We start from the raw sequence: 13,902 nt of genomic DNA, 5'->3' as shown, positions 1-13,902 counted from the left end.
TTTCGAGATCACCTCTCTGCAGGCCTCTGGGTCTGATATGGTTTTAGGTTGACATGAACATGAGGCTCTGTGAGTACTTCATGCTCTATGGCCTGATTGAGTCCTGGCAACTCCGAAAACGGGTCTTTATTTTAATGTAGCAACTCTTTGCACTGTTGCTTTTGGGCACGTGACAGTGACTCTGCCACCTTGACCTCTTTCACATAAGAGTCAGGCTCCGCCACTAAACACGAAGCTTCCACGGGTTCCCTATCTCACTATGGCTTAATCAAGTTGACGTGGTACACCTGGTAGGGCTTCCTTCTCTCTGGCTGGTAGAGTTTATAGTTGACCTCACCAACCTTTTCAACTATTTCGTAGGGGCCCTGCCACTTCGCTAAGAATTTGCTCTCCGCTGTAGGTACCAGTACCCGATCCCTAGGATTGAAATGTCTCACTTGTGCTGATCTATTGTTCACCCTAGATTGCGCCTCTTGTGCTTGGAGGAGGTGCTCTTTCACGATGGGCATCACCCTGGCAATTCTCTCTTGCATTTGGGCCACGTGTTCGATTACACTCTTGCAGGGTATAGACTCCACCTCCCAGGTCTCCTTTGCCACATCCAGGAGTCCTTGGGGGTGTCAGCCATCCAACAGTTCAAAAGGGGAGAATCCAGTACAGGACTGTGGTACCTCTCTGATGGAGAAGAGAAGGTACGGAAGTAGGCAGTCCCAGTCTTGGCCGTCCTCTCTACGACCTTCTTTAACATTGCCTTCAAGGTTTTGCCAAACCTTTACACCAAGCCATCCGTCTGTGGATGGTAGACTGAGGTCCGTAGTTGTGTGATTTGCAGAGTTTTGCACTACTCTCTCATCACCTTTGACATAAATGGGGTCCCTTGATCCGTTAGGATCTCCTTAGGTAACCCCGTTCTAGAAAAAAAATGGACAAACTCCCGAGCTATATACTTGGAGGAGGAGTTACGTAGCGGCACAGCCTTCGGATACCATGTCGCATAGTCGAGTACCACTAGGATGCACTGATGCCATCTGGTGGACTTTACCAGGGGCCCCACCAGATCCATGGCTATGCGATCAAAGGGCACCTCGATGATAAGTAACGGCACCGGAGGCGTGTCAACAGAGTGGTCAGCTGGGACAGGACCTACAATAATTTACAATTTCTCGGTGACAACCGGGTCAATACAACCTCTGGAGGATTCGTTCCTGTGGTTTTTCTACCCCCAGGCAACCACCTAACACATGTGCATGGGCCATGTCTAATACCTTACGACTGTATGTTCCCAGCACCAGCAACTGCTCGACGAGCTCCCCTCTCACCTTGGTGACTCAGTCCCCATTGACGGCAAAGTATGGGTATCTGGTGTCACCCCCGGCTCTTGAGCAACAACGTGAAGTATAGACACATTATCAAATGTCCCTTTAAGAGTTAAATCCCTGAGTTGGGCAGTTCCACAGTTTCCCTTGGACACCTCCAGCTCAGGGATGTTGGCGTCAGGAGATGCTGCCCCATCCTCATCGCCCACAAACACACATGGGAAACTCTTCGGTTACGGCCTGCGGCGAGGTTTCTTCAGGGGTGTTCTGGCTGTCATCTAAGCAACCAGGTGTCACCACTTTCCCCCTCATGTCCCAGAATAATGCACAATCCCGTCCGATTATTATCAGGTGCAACAAGTCTTTAACGACCCCCACTTCCTGAGCTGTGGTGCCACAGTCCGTGTTTACATCCACCCTGGCAACAGGACATTTTTTAGCGTCCCCATGGATACACCAGACACCCACCACCTTCCCAGGAACCAGCCAATGAGGGAGTTTGGCGCTTATCAGGATTACCAAACTTCCTGAGTCCAGCAGTTCAGACACTTGCATCCCGTTCACGGACACTGAGCACGCCAGAGGGCTCTCGCCGTGTTGATGAACCGCACTAGAGGCAGGGTAGGCAAAGTAGAAGCAATGCCGGCCTATGCTGCAGTCCATTGGCTCAGAGTTCCTGGGCCACCAAGCAGCTATATGGCCAGGGGCATGACAACTCCAACAGAGGATGGATTGGGACTGATTCCCCAGCTGCGATTCATCTGCCTCTTGGACTTTGGACGAACGCCCAGTGAAGATTTAGTCCCCTTCTTTTGGGAGCCCCAGAAAGGTGACCTAACCACTGCTAGACCACCCAGGGAGCCCTCTACTGCCCGGTACCTCTCTACTAGGCCCACCAGGTTGTCTGCATTTTGGGGATCTCCCTGGGCAACACAGGACTGAATCGGCTTCGGCAGAGAGTGGACAAACCGATCCACGATCCATGACCACTCTCTCTACCATCTGGCTGGGGAACAAGTCTCTGGCTGCAGCGACTTTTGTACCAGGTGCAGAAGATCAAACATTTGTGACAAAGGAGTTTTGTCCCTGTGGAAGTCCCAGAGGTGGACTCGTACTCTGACTGCCAGGGTTATGCCCAGCCGCCCCAGGATCTCAGCCTTAAACTTGCTATACTCCTTAGAGTCCTGCAGTGCCAGATCAAAATACGCCTTCTGTGGTTCCCCGATCAGATATGGCGCCCACTGCTCTGGTAGTAGTATCTCATGGTCCGCCACCCTCTCAAACACGGCCAGAAACGCCTTGACGTCAACCCCCCGGAGTCATCTTTTGCAACGCCCCTCTCACGGTTTTCCTCACCTGGGTCTCATCGCTTTGGCCTGGAGGTGGTGCGGCTTCTCCGATACGGAGGGCCTCCGCCAGGAGCGTCATCTGTTCCTGCTGCTGTCACTGCTGTATCTATTGCTGTTGAAGCTGGAACTGTTGTTGGTCTGCTGAGCTTGCTGCTGAGGTATATTCGCCTGCACCAGTTGCTTTATCAGCTCCTCCATGTTGCCGGACAAACCTTGCTGGCTGGCGGCCTTCACCCAGGACATATACATTTTCCTGTAGCAGTCACACTGCCCCTTGGGATTTGTGCCCGCATTCTCCACCAATCTGTGACAGATAAGCTCTCGGGCCGGCGCAGGTTCACACAGGAATGCAGTCCGCAGGTTCAAAAACAAACTGGCGGTTTATAAAATGTCCATAAACCAACCAGGAAAACAAAACATAACAGCCTTTTTCTGGCAGAAAAGGTATAATAGAACAAAATTCAAAATAACCCGTCCATATGCAGCACGGCTTCAGCCGTTTAAATGTAGTGCTTCTCTCTACCTCCAGCAGACTCTGAGCAGCACATGCAAGGTCTGCTCACCTTGCACAACACACAGCACACTGAGACAGGCACAGCTGTCTTAAATCAGGCCTTCCAAGACCTGAACTGAAGGTAAGTGAGCAGCTGACCCACCATCCCCCACCCCCAGCTCTTTCAGCTGCTCGTAAAACCCGGCCCTTTAATCCGGGCCCATTAACTCCCTCTCAGCACTATGTGTGCTGGAGCCTGCTTCTCCGGGTCCTACATCACCGAAGGTTGGTACTTCGGGGACACATACCTCCCATCCATGACCTGTCCGGAAGCCACCTTACAGCGCACAGATACGTACACTTCGTACACGCGCGGCTCTGCTCCGTACACCTCGTACACACGCGGCTCCGCTCCGTACACCTCGTACACGCGCGTCTCTGCTCCGTACACCTCCTACACGCGCGGCTGCGACCGTACACCTCGTACCTGCGCGGCTCCGCTCCGTACACCTCGTACACGCGCGGCTCCGACCGTACACCTCGTACACGCGCGGCTCTGCTCCGTACACCTCGTACACGCGCGGCTCTGCTCCGTACACCTCGTACACGTGCGGCTCTGCTCCGTACACCTCGTACACGCGCGGCTCTGCTCCGTACACCTCGTACACGCGCGGCTCTGCTCCGTACACCTCGTACACGCGCGGCTCTGCTCCGTACACCTCGTACACACACGGCTCTGCTCCGTACACCTCGTACACACACGGCTCCGCTCCGTACACCTCGTACACACACGGCTCCGCTCCGTACACCTCGTACACACACGGCTCCGCTCCGTACACCTCGTACACACACGGCTCCGCTCCGTACACCTCGTACACACACGGCTCCGCTCCGTACACCTCGTACACGCGCAGCTCTGCTCCGTACACCTCGTACACGCGCGGCTCTGCTCCGTACACCTCGTACACACACGACGCTCCGCTCCGTACACCTCGTAAACACGCGCGGCTCCGCTCCGTACACCTCGTACGCACACGGCTCTGCTCCGTACACCTCGTACGCACACGGCTCTGCTCTGTACACCTCGTACGCACACGGCTCTGCTCTGTACACCTCGTAAACACGCGGCTCTGCTCCGTACACCTCGTACACACGCGGCTCCGCTCCGTACACCTCGTACACACGCGGCTCTGCTCCGTACACCTCGTACACACGCGGCTCTGCTCCGTACACCTCGTACACACGCGGCTCTGCTCCGTACACCTCGTACACACGCGGCTCCGCTCCGTACACCTCGTACACGCGCGGCTCCGCTCCGTACACCTCGTACACGCGCAGCTCTGCTCCGTACACCTCGTACACACACGACGCTCCGCTCCGTACACCTCGTAAACACGCGCGGCTCCGCTCCGTACACCTCGTACGCACACGGCTCTGCTCCGTACACCTCGTACGCACACGGCTCTGCTCTGTACACCTCGTAAACACGCGGCTCTGCTCCGTACACCTCGTACACACGCGGCTCCGCTCCGTACACCTCGTACACACGCGGCTCTGCTCCGTACACCTCGTACACACGCGGCTCCGCGGCTCTGCTCCGTACACCTCGTACACACGCGGCTCTGCTCCGTACACCTCGTACACACGCGACTCCGCTCCGTACACCTCGTACACACGCGGCTCCGCTCCGTACACCTCGTACACACACGGCTCCGCTCCGTACACACGCGGCTCCGCTCCGTACACCTCGTACACACACGGCTCTGCTCCGTACACCTCGTAAACACGCGGCTCTGCTCCGTACACCTCGTACACACGCGGCTTCACTCCGTACACCTCGTACACGCGCGGCTCCGCTCCGTACACCTCGTACACACACGGCTCCGCTCCGTACACCTCGTACACACGCGGCTCCGCTCCATACACCTCGTACACACGCGGCTCTGCTACATCCACACTGTAAACCCCTCCTGACCCCACACATAAACTTCAGCTCATCCAGCACCATGACAACCAGCACAGCAGAGTCCTGCATCCACTGAGGCCCCTGATCATGTGACCCCTGACTCCTCCCCTCCTGTGACCTCATCACAGCTCCTGTGCGCACAGAGCAACCATATATGTGGTGGCGGCTCTGCAGGTGGAGGTATGTGGAGACCCCATTACTGGGCGCAGGGGGCATTAACCCCTTCAGCACGGAGACTCTTTTGGGGTCTAGTGTTGCCCCTTTATAAGAATCATAAGGTTTTTGTTCTGTTTCCTGTAATAGATACATACGACCCAACTATGGAGACAGGAAGGGAGGAAACGTATTGTTCTCATAGTACAGGACCCCTTTACTGGCCCCACAGTGTAATGCCCCATTATGCCCCTTATGCAGGATGTATGATGCCCCCCACAGTGTAATGCCCTCATTATGCCCCTTATGTACTATGTATGATGCCCCCACACAGTGTAATGCCCCCATTATGCCCCTTATGCAGTATGTATGATGCCCCCACACAGTGTAATGTCCCCATTATGCCCCTTATGCAGGATGTATGATGCCCCCACACAGTGTAATGCCCCCATTATGCCCCTTATGCAGGATGTATGATGCCCCCCCACAGTGTAATGCCCCCATTATGCCCCTTATGTAGGATGTATGATGCCCCCCACAGTGTAATGCCCCCATTATGCCCCTTATACAGTATGTATGATGCCCCACACAGTGTAATGCCCCCATTATGCCCCTATGCAGGATGTATGATGCCCCCACACAGTGTAATGCCCCCATTATGCCCCTATGCTGGATGTATGATGCCCCCCACAGTATAATGCCCCCATTATGCCCCTTATGCAGGATGTATGATGCCCCCCACAGTGTAATGCCCCCATTATGCCCCTTATGCAGGATGTATGATGCCCCCACACAGTGTAATGCCCCCCATTATGCCCCTTATGCAGTATGTATGATGCTCCACACACAGTGTAATGCCCCCATTATGCCCCTTATGCAGGATGTATGATGCCCCCCACAGTGTAATGCCCCCATTATGCCCCTTATGCAGGATGTATGATGCCCCCACACAGTGTAATGCCCCCCATTATGCCCCTTATGCAGTATGTATGATGCTCCACACACAGTGTAATGCCCCCATTATGCCCCTTATACAGGATGTATGATACCCCCACAGTATAATGCCCCCATTATGCCCCTTATGCAGGATGTATGATGCCCCCACACAGTGTAATGCCCCCATTATGCCCCTTATGCAGTATGTATGATGCCCCCACACAGTGTAATGCCCCCATTATACCCCTTATGCAGTATGTATGATGCCCCACAGTGTAATGCCCCCATTATGCCCCTTATGCAGTATGTATGACGCCCCTACACAGTGTAATGCCCCCATTATGACCCTTATGCAGTATGTACAGTGGTGGCCAAAAGTATTGGCACCCCTGCAATTCTGTCAGATAATACTCAATTTCTTCCTGAAAATGATTGCAATCACAAATTCTTTGGTATTATTATCTTCATTTAATTTGTCTTCAATGAAAAAACACAAAAGAGAATGAAGCAAAAATCAAATCATTGATCATTTCACACAAAACTCCAAAAATGGGCCAGACAAAAGTATTGGCACCCTCAGCCTAATACTTGGTTGCACAACCTTTAGCCAAAATAACTGCGAACAACCGCTTCCGGTAACCATCAATGAGTTTCTTACAATGCTCTGCTGGAATTGTAGACAATTCTTCTTTGGCAAACTGCTCCAGGTCCCTGAAATTTTGAAGGGTGCCTTCTCCAAACTGCCATTTTGAGATCTCTCCACAGGTGTTCTATGGGATTCAGGTCTGGACTCATTGCTGGCCACCTTAGAAGTCTCCAGTGCTTTCTCTCAAACCATTTTATAGTGCTTTTGGAAGTGTGTTTTGGGTCATTGTCCTGCTGGAAGACCCATGACCTCTGAGAGAGACCCATCACCTCTGAGGGAGACCCAGCTTTCTCACACTGGGCCCTACATTATGCTGCAAAATTTGTTGGTCGTCTTCAGACTTTATAATGCCATGCACACGGTCAAGCAGTCCAGTGCCAGAGGCAGCAAAGCAACCCCAAAACATCAGGGAACCTCCGCCATGTTTGACTGTAGGGACCGTGTTCTTTTCTTTGAATGCCTCTTTTTTTTCCCTGTACACTCTATGTTGATGCTTTTTCCCAAAAAGCTCTACTTTTGTCTCATCTGACCAGAGAACATTCTTCCAAAACGTTTTAGGCTTTCTCAGGTAAGTTTTGGCAAACTCCAGCCTGGCTTTTTTATGTCTCGGGGTAAGAAGTGGGGTCTTCCTGGGTATCCTACCATACAGTCCCTTTTCATTCAGACGCCGACGGATAGTACGGGTTGATACTGTTGTACCCTCGAACTGCAGGGCAACTTGAACTTGTTTGGATGTTAGTCGAGGTTCTTTATCCACCATCCGCACAATCTTGCGTTGAAATCTCTCATCAATTTTTCTTTTCTGTCCACATCTAGGGAGGTTAGCTACAGTACCATGGGCTTTAAACTTCTTGAAGACACTGCACGGAAGACACAGGAACATTCAGGTCTTTGGAGATGGACTTGTAGCCTTGAGATTGCTCATGCTTCCTCACAATTTGGTTTCTCAAGTCCTCAGACAGTTCTTTGGTCTTCTTTCTTTTCTCCATGCTCAATGTGGTACACACAAGGACACAGGACAGAGGTTGAGTCAACTTTAATCCATGTTAACTGGCTGATTTAGTTATTGCCAACACCTGTTAGGTGCCACAGGTAAGTTACAGGTGCTGTTAATTACACGAATTAGAGAAGCATCACATGATTTTTCAAACAGTGCCAATACTTTTGTCCACCCCCTTTTTTAGGTTTGGTGTGGAATTATATCCAATTTGGCTTTAAGACAATTCTTTTTAGTATTTTTTCATTGAAGACAAAATAAATGAAGATAATAATACCAAAGAATTTGTGATTGCAACCTTTATCAGAAAGAAACTGAGTATTATCTGACAGAATTGCAGGGGTGCCAATACTTTTGACCACCACTGTATGATGCCCCACACATTGTAATACCTCCATTATGCCCCTTATGCAGTATTTTTGATGCCCCACACAGTATAATGCCCCCATTATGCCCCTTATGCAGTATGTATGATGCCCCCACACAGTGTAATGCCCCCATTATGCCCCTTATGCAGTATGTATGATGCCCCCACACAGTGTAATGCGCCCATTATGCCCCTTATGCAGTATGTATGATGCCCCCATTATGCCCCTTATGCAGTATGTATGATGCCCCCACACAGTGTAATGCCCCCATTATGCCCCTTATGCAGTATGTATGATGCCCCCACACAGTGTAATGCCCCCATTATGCCCCTTATGCAGTATGTATGATGCCCCCACACAGTGTAATGCCCCCATTGTGCCCCTTATGCAGTATGTATGATGCCCCCACACAGTGTAATGCCCCTTATGCAGTATGTATGATGCCCCCACACAGTGTAATGCCCCCATTATGCCCCTTATGCAGTATGTATGATGCCCCCCACAGTGTAATGCCCCCATTATGCCCCTTATGCAGTATGGATGATGCCCCCACACAGTATAATGTTCCCACAGTACCGCCTGAGGTCCTGCAGTTGGAATAAGTCCTGAGGTTTTACAGTTGGAATAATCCCTCTGGAGTTGGTTTTCCCTCTGCCTGCTCCCCTACATATACCCCCGAGCATGTATACATTCATGTAGGGGAGCAGGCCTTACTAGATATCGAGGCTTTGTACAGTAATATATCGCATGAGGATGATATCAGTGGCGTAAGATGTTTATTGAAATCGATATCAATAGAGTGTAGTAGACATAATGACTTCATGGAGGATCTTCTAAAATTCATTCTTACTCATAACGTCTTACTTTTTGACAGGAAGTACTTAAACAAGCTCAGGGGTAATGCGATGGGGAGCCCCTGTACCCCCTCATCTGCTAATCTATTCCTGGGCTGGTGGGAGGAAACCAAAATACTCAGTGATGATTATAAGTAGTGGCAACCATATATTGGGGTATGATATAGATATATTGACAACATTTTTATCATCTGGTCAAGGACGAGTGAACAATTTCTTTAATTTGTCAGGGAACTCAATATCCATAGAGTGGCCCTTAGATTTATATCAGAGTTTAATTATTACCAGTTGCCTTTCCTTGATGTACCAATCAAGAAAGTACGGGATGGGAGCCAGGGCTGTGGAGTCGGTAAGCCAAACCTTTGACTCCTACTCCTAAATTTCCATGACACCGTCTCCGACTTCATGACTCCGACTCCCTCATACATGGCTCATGTTTAAGTGATTTACAGTAGGACACATTTTATTCGTTCTCCCATGACAGCACCACGAGAGAGAGGATCTGCCCATCAAGGACAGGAAACCTACGGGTTAAAAAGGGCGGCACCTCTCTCTCGCCTCAGTTTAGGTTTCCTGTCCATGATGGGAGACCTCGCAGGCTTACCTGCAGAAGATGGTCTCTTGCCCCAGAGGGAGCCACAGGGCGTTGGATGGAGCTGTCTGTCCTGGGCCTCTGGAGACGCCACGGCAGGGCTCATTGGGGCACCTCCATGTGCGTTGCGGCAGGCAGTACGAGGCAGGAGATCCGGGCCGCGCCGGCGGGGCACGTGACAGGCGCGGCCCTGTGACGTATTTCCGGTGCGTCGGGGACGTCACCGGAAGTGGGCGGAGCTCGCGTGCGCAACCAGGAAGTGCGCGCGAGCATGAAGACGCCGAAGCCACGAGGAGGACAACGTCAGCTGGGCAGGCGGCGGTGAGCCCACCTGGGGGGGGGGAACCACGTGGGAACAATTGACTCCCTCCTGGGTTCTAAAAAAGAAAAAAACCCACACATGGTACCTGGCATGGCCAGTATAAAAGAGTCCTGGCAACATACAAAGGTGCTTCCCAGCCCATTGTTATCTTGGTAGACATGGGAGATTCATAGGAGCAGCTTTCACCTCAGCAAGAGCAGCTGCTGCAGGAGCAGCCCTCTGGGGAGCCCTCACAACTGGTGGTGCAACGTTATTCCCGGTCTGGGTCTAGTCGTTCACCACTAAGAGCAGAAAAAATAGTCCGGTTCAGCGTGATTCCCCGCCTTTTATGATGGATTCTTCTGCTTCTACGGTACCAGATATTCTGTGGGGTAAGTGGAATCTTCGTGGAAGTTCTACTAATAGTTTCCTCCTCCTTTTTTCTTTCTATAAACTCCTCTTTCAGAGCAAGAAATGTTCAGCTAAAACGAAACATAAAGAATGTGCCTTATGCAGCAATCCGCTCCCAGATGCATATAATAAGAAATTGTGCCAGCTGTGTATTAACAAAGTAATGGCGGAGGAAACCCCTGGGTTGTCCCTGGACCTAAAGACTTTAATTAGAGAGGAAATAGGCAAGGCTTTGCAAGGCTCAGAATCTACTCATATTTCTCGGGAACCTGAGCCGGGTCCAGATATCTGACATTTCCTCCTCCGCTCTCTCTTCTTCTGATAGTGAATCGGATAGACAGTGTTTTCCTCTGCAGGAGGTTGATGCCTTGGTAAAAGCTGTCCGGTCTACCATGGGCATTGTAGACATGAGGGCAGAAAAGTCTGTGGAGGACTTAATGTTTGGTGGATTAGGTCAGAAAAAGAGAAAACGTTTTCCCGTGAATACAAGAGTAAAAGACCTCAATGATAGAGAGTGGAAAAAACCCGACAGGAAGGGCAGTGTTCCTCCATCTTTCAAGAGGAGGTACCCATTTGAGGATGCCATATGTTCCTCTTGGTCAAAAGCACCAAAGCTGGACGTTGCTGTCGCTAAAGCGGCAAAAAAGACTTCCCTCCCGTTTGATGACATGGGAGCATTAAAAGACCCCCTGGACAGACGAGCCGATACCTTCTTAAAAGGTGCATGGGAGACAGCTGCAGGAGCACTGAGACCAGCAGTAGCAGCCACCTGCACATCTAGAGCCCTGATGGTTTGGCTGGAACAGTTAAACAGTCAGCTAAGGGATGGTGTCTCTAGGAAGGAGATTATTTCTTCCCTTCCACTGATTCAGGGTGCAGCGGCCTTTCTTGCTGATGCGTCTGCGGACTTAGTCAGATTCGCAGCAAAGTCATCAGCTCTGTCAAATGCGGCTCGACGAGCGCTATGGATTAAATGCTGGCTTGGGGATGTACAGACAAAGTCCAGGCTGTGTGCAATCCCTTGCGAAGGGGAATATCTCTTTGGCCAGACTATGGACGAATTATTGGAGAAGGCCGGAGATCCTAAGAAGTGTTTTCCATCAGTACCTCTACCCTCCTTTAAGAGATCGTTTCGGAAAAGAAAATTCATCCGAAGAAGATTCTTCAGGGAACCGGACAAGTCCGAAGAAAGAGGTCGAAAAGGTAGAGGCCTTCTCTTTGGTTCATCTCCAAAAAATCAGCAGAAGCCAGGGAATGCACAATCAGCCCAGGTGGGAGGGAGATTGTCATTATTTTCCCCAGCTTGGGAACAGATTTCTCATAGTAATTGGATTTTGAGCCTGATTAAATATGGTCTAAAATTTCAATTTCAAGCTTTTCCTCACAAGAGATTCATGATTGTTCCCTCTAGTTCCTCCCCAGAACGCCAGACTGCCCTCGTATCGGAAATTCAAGTCTTAATAAGGAAAAACGTCCTGATTGAGGTTCCGGATTCAGAAAAGGGTCTCGGATTCTACTCCCCGCTCTTCTTGGTCCCAAAACCGGATGGGAGTTTCAGGACAATTATAAATCTAAAATCCTTAAATAGCTTCCTTAAAGTAGACACTTTCAAAATGGAATCCTTGAAAACAGTAATAAAGTTGCTTTTTCCCCACTGTTATATGGTAGTTCTCGATCTCAAGGATGCGCATTACCATATTCCCATTCATAGTTACTATCAGAAATACCTGAGGCTGGCCATTGAAATTGAGGGGGTGGTTAAACACTTTCAGTACACTGCACTTCCCTTTGGGTTAGCAATAGCCCCGCGAATTTTCACCAAATTAATGGCAGAGGTTATGGCCCATATAAGAGAAAGAGACATTCTAATAATCCCTTACCTAGATGATCTCCTGATAGTGGGAAACTCTGTTGTTCAATGCGAGGCCCACCTTCGGGTGACCATGTCTGTCTTGGAGGGCTTGGGGTGGTTTCTAAATTTGGAAAAATCTAGATTAACTCCACTCAAAGCTCAGCAGTATCTGGGGGTCATGTTAGATTCTAAAAAACGGTTATGTTATTTATCTGAAGAAAAAATCACAAGAATCCAGGGTTTGGTAAGACAGTGTATGGATAAACCCTCTATGTCACTCCGTAAAGCCATGTCGTTATTAGAGACCTTAACCTCGAGTTTTTCCGCAGTTCGTTGGTCACAATTTCATTCAAGGGCTCTTCAGTGGGATGTATTGTATAACAACTCAGTCCTAGAAGGACATTTAGACCGTGAGTTTACCCTGTGTCCTCGGGCCATACATTCCCTTCATTGGTGGTTATGACACGATAATCTTTCTAGGGGGGTCCCCTGGGAGTGTAAGCCGATGGCAGTCTTAACTACAGATGCGAGTGCTGCAGGTTGGGGAGCTCACTTCAATGGGAACTTAGTTCAGGGGACCTGGTCAAGGAGTGAGATACAGTTGTCATCAAATGTTAAGGAGCTTTTGGCGGTGGATTATGCGTTCAACAAGTTCCTTACAGGGCCAGCATGTCCGTATACTCTCGGGCAATCAAGTCTCGGTAGCTTATATAAATCACCAAGGGGGAACCCGCTCAAGAGACTTAATGAGGGTAGCGGACAGACTTCTTCAGAATATCATTGTCTCTCCCTTTCGGCTATTCATCTAAAAGGGAAAGAAAACGTCTGTTATGTTCTGCTACCAGAGCTAAGGAAAGAGAGGAAATCTGTCCCTACGATAGAACTCAGCTGAATCCCTACGATGTAACAGGGAACCTGATCCTGCGATCAGACCTGCTAAAGTCCTAAGCTAGTCTGTACGGAGACCTATAGATGTGGGGAAGGAATCCCTACAAGTACTAAGGACTGGGAGGAAAATGGGACACCTCCTAACAGAAATAGTAGCAGACAGACAAACAAACAAAATATATAGAACACTGAGGTCCGTAGACCAAGCAAACTAACAGAGTTAGATACAGAGCACAGGCTAGCTAGAAAGTAGTTATACAATGAAGTCCAGCAAAGCCAGAAGGGCGGAGCAGGATTAAATAGGCCAACGAGGTCATGTGACCAGCAAAGGAAAAAACCTAAGAGCAAGGTTCTAACAGTACCCCCCCCTTCTAAGAGGATCCTCCGGATCCCCTAGGACCAGGCTTATCAGGAAATCTCCTGTGAAACGCTCTGATAAGTCTGGACGCGGAAACATCATCTGACCTCACCCAAGAGTTATCCTCGGGTCCGAAACCTTTCCAGGCCACCAGATACTGCAAACTACCTCTATACCGTCTAGAGTTAAGGATGCGAGAAATTTCATATTCCCCGTCCTCCACCACCGGAGGAACAGAGGCAGAGGCGTCACCATCCGACACAACAGCTTTTTTTAACAGAGAGACATGAAATACCGGATTAATTCTCCAGGAGGTAGGAACCTCCAACCTAACAGCAGATTGGTTGACAACCTGAAGCACCTTAAAGGGCCCTACAAACTTGGGACCCAATTTCTTAGAAGGAATCCTCAACCGCAGATTC

General features: G+C 50.1%; 1 protein-coding gene across 2 annotated transcripts in view; it reads left to right on the top strand.

The window, feature by feature from the left end:
- Positions 1-13,902, top strand: part of LOC141224331 (uncharacterized) — a 149,539-nt gene that overhangs the window by 53,786 nt on the left and 81,851 nt on the right. The window contains exons 1-2 of one of the 2 annotated variants that reach the window (XM_073666912.1): positions 5,219-5,304; positions 7,676-7,951. The exons of the other annotated variant lie outside the window; for it this stretch is intronic. The gene's annotated coding sequence lies outside the window, so the exon portion shown is untranslated. Of the gene's footprint in view, positions 1-5,218; positions 5,305-7,675; positions 7,952-13,902 lie in introns of those variants that run through there. 2 annotated transcript variants of the gene reach the window in all.

The sequence above is a fragment of the Phyllobates terribilis genome, unplaced genomic scaffold (assembly GCF_046119375.1).
Source record: "Phyllobates terribilis strain yellow unplaced genomic scaffold, ASM4611937v1 Scaffold_391__1_contigs__length_1789467, whole genome shotgun sequence".
NCBI lineage: Eukaryota > Metazoa > Chordata > Amphibia > Anura > Dendrobatidae > Phyllobates > Phyllobates terribilis.
This window is presented reverse-complemented; position numbering and strand designations above follow the sequence as displayed.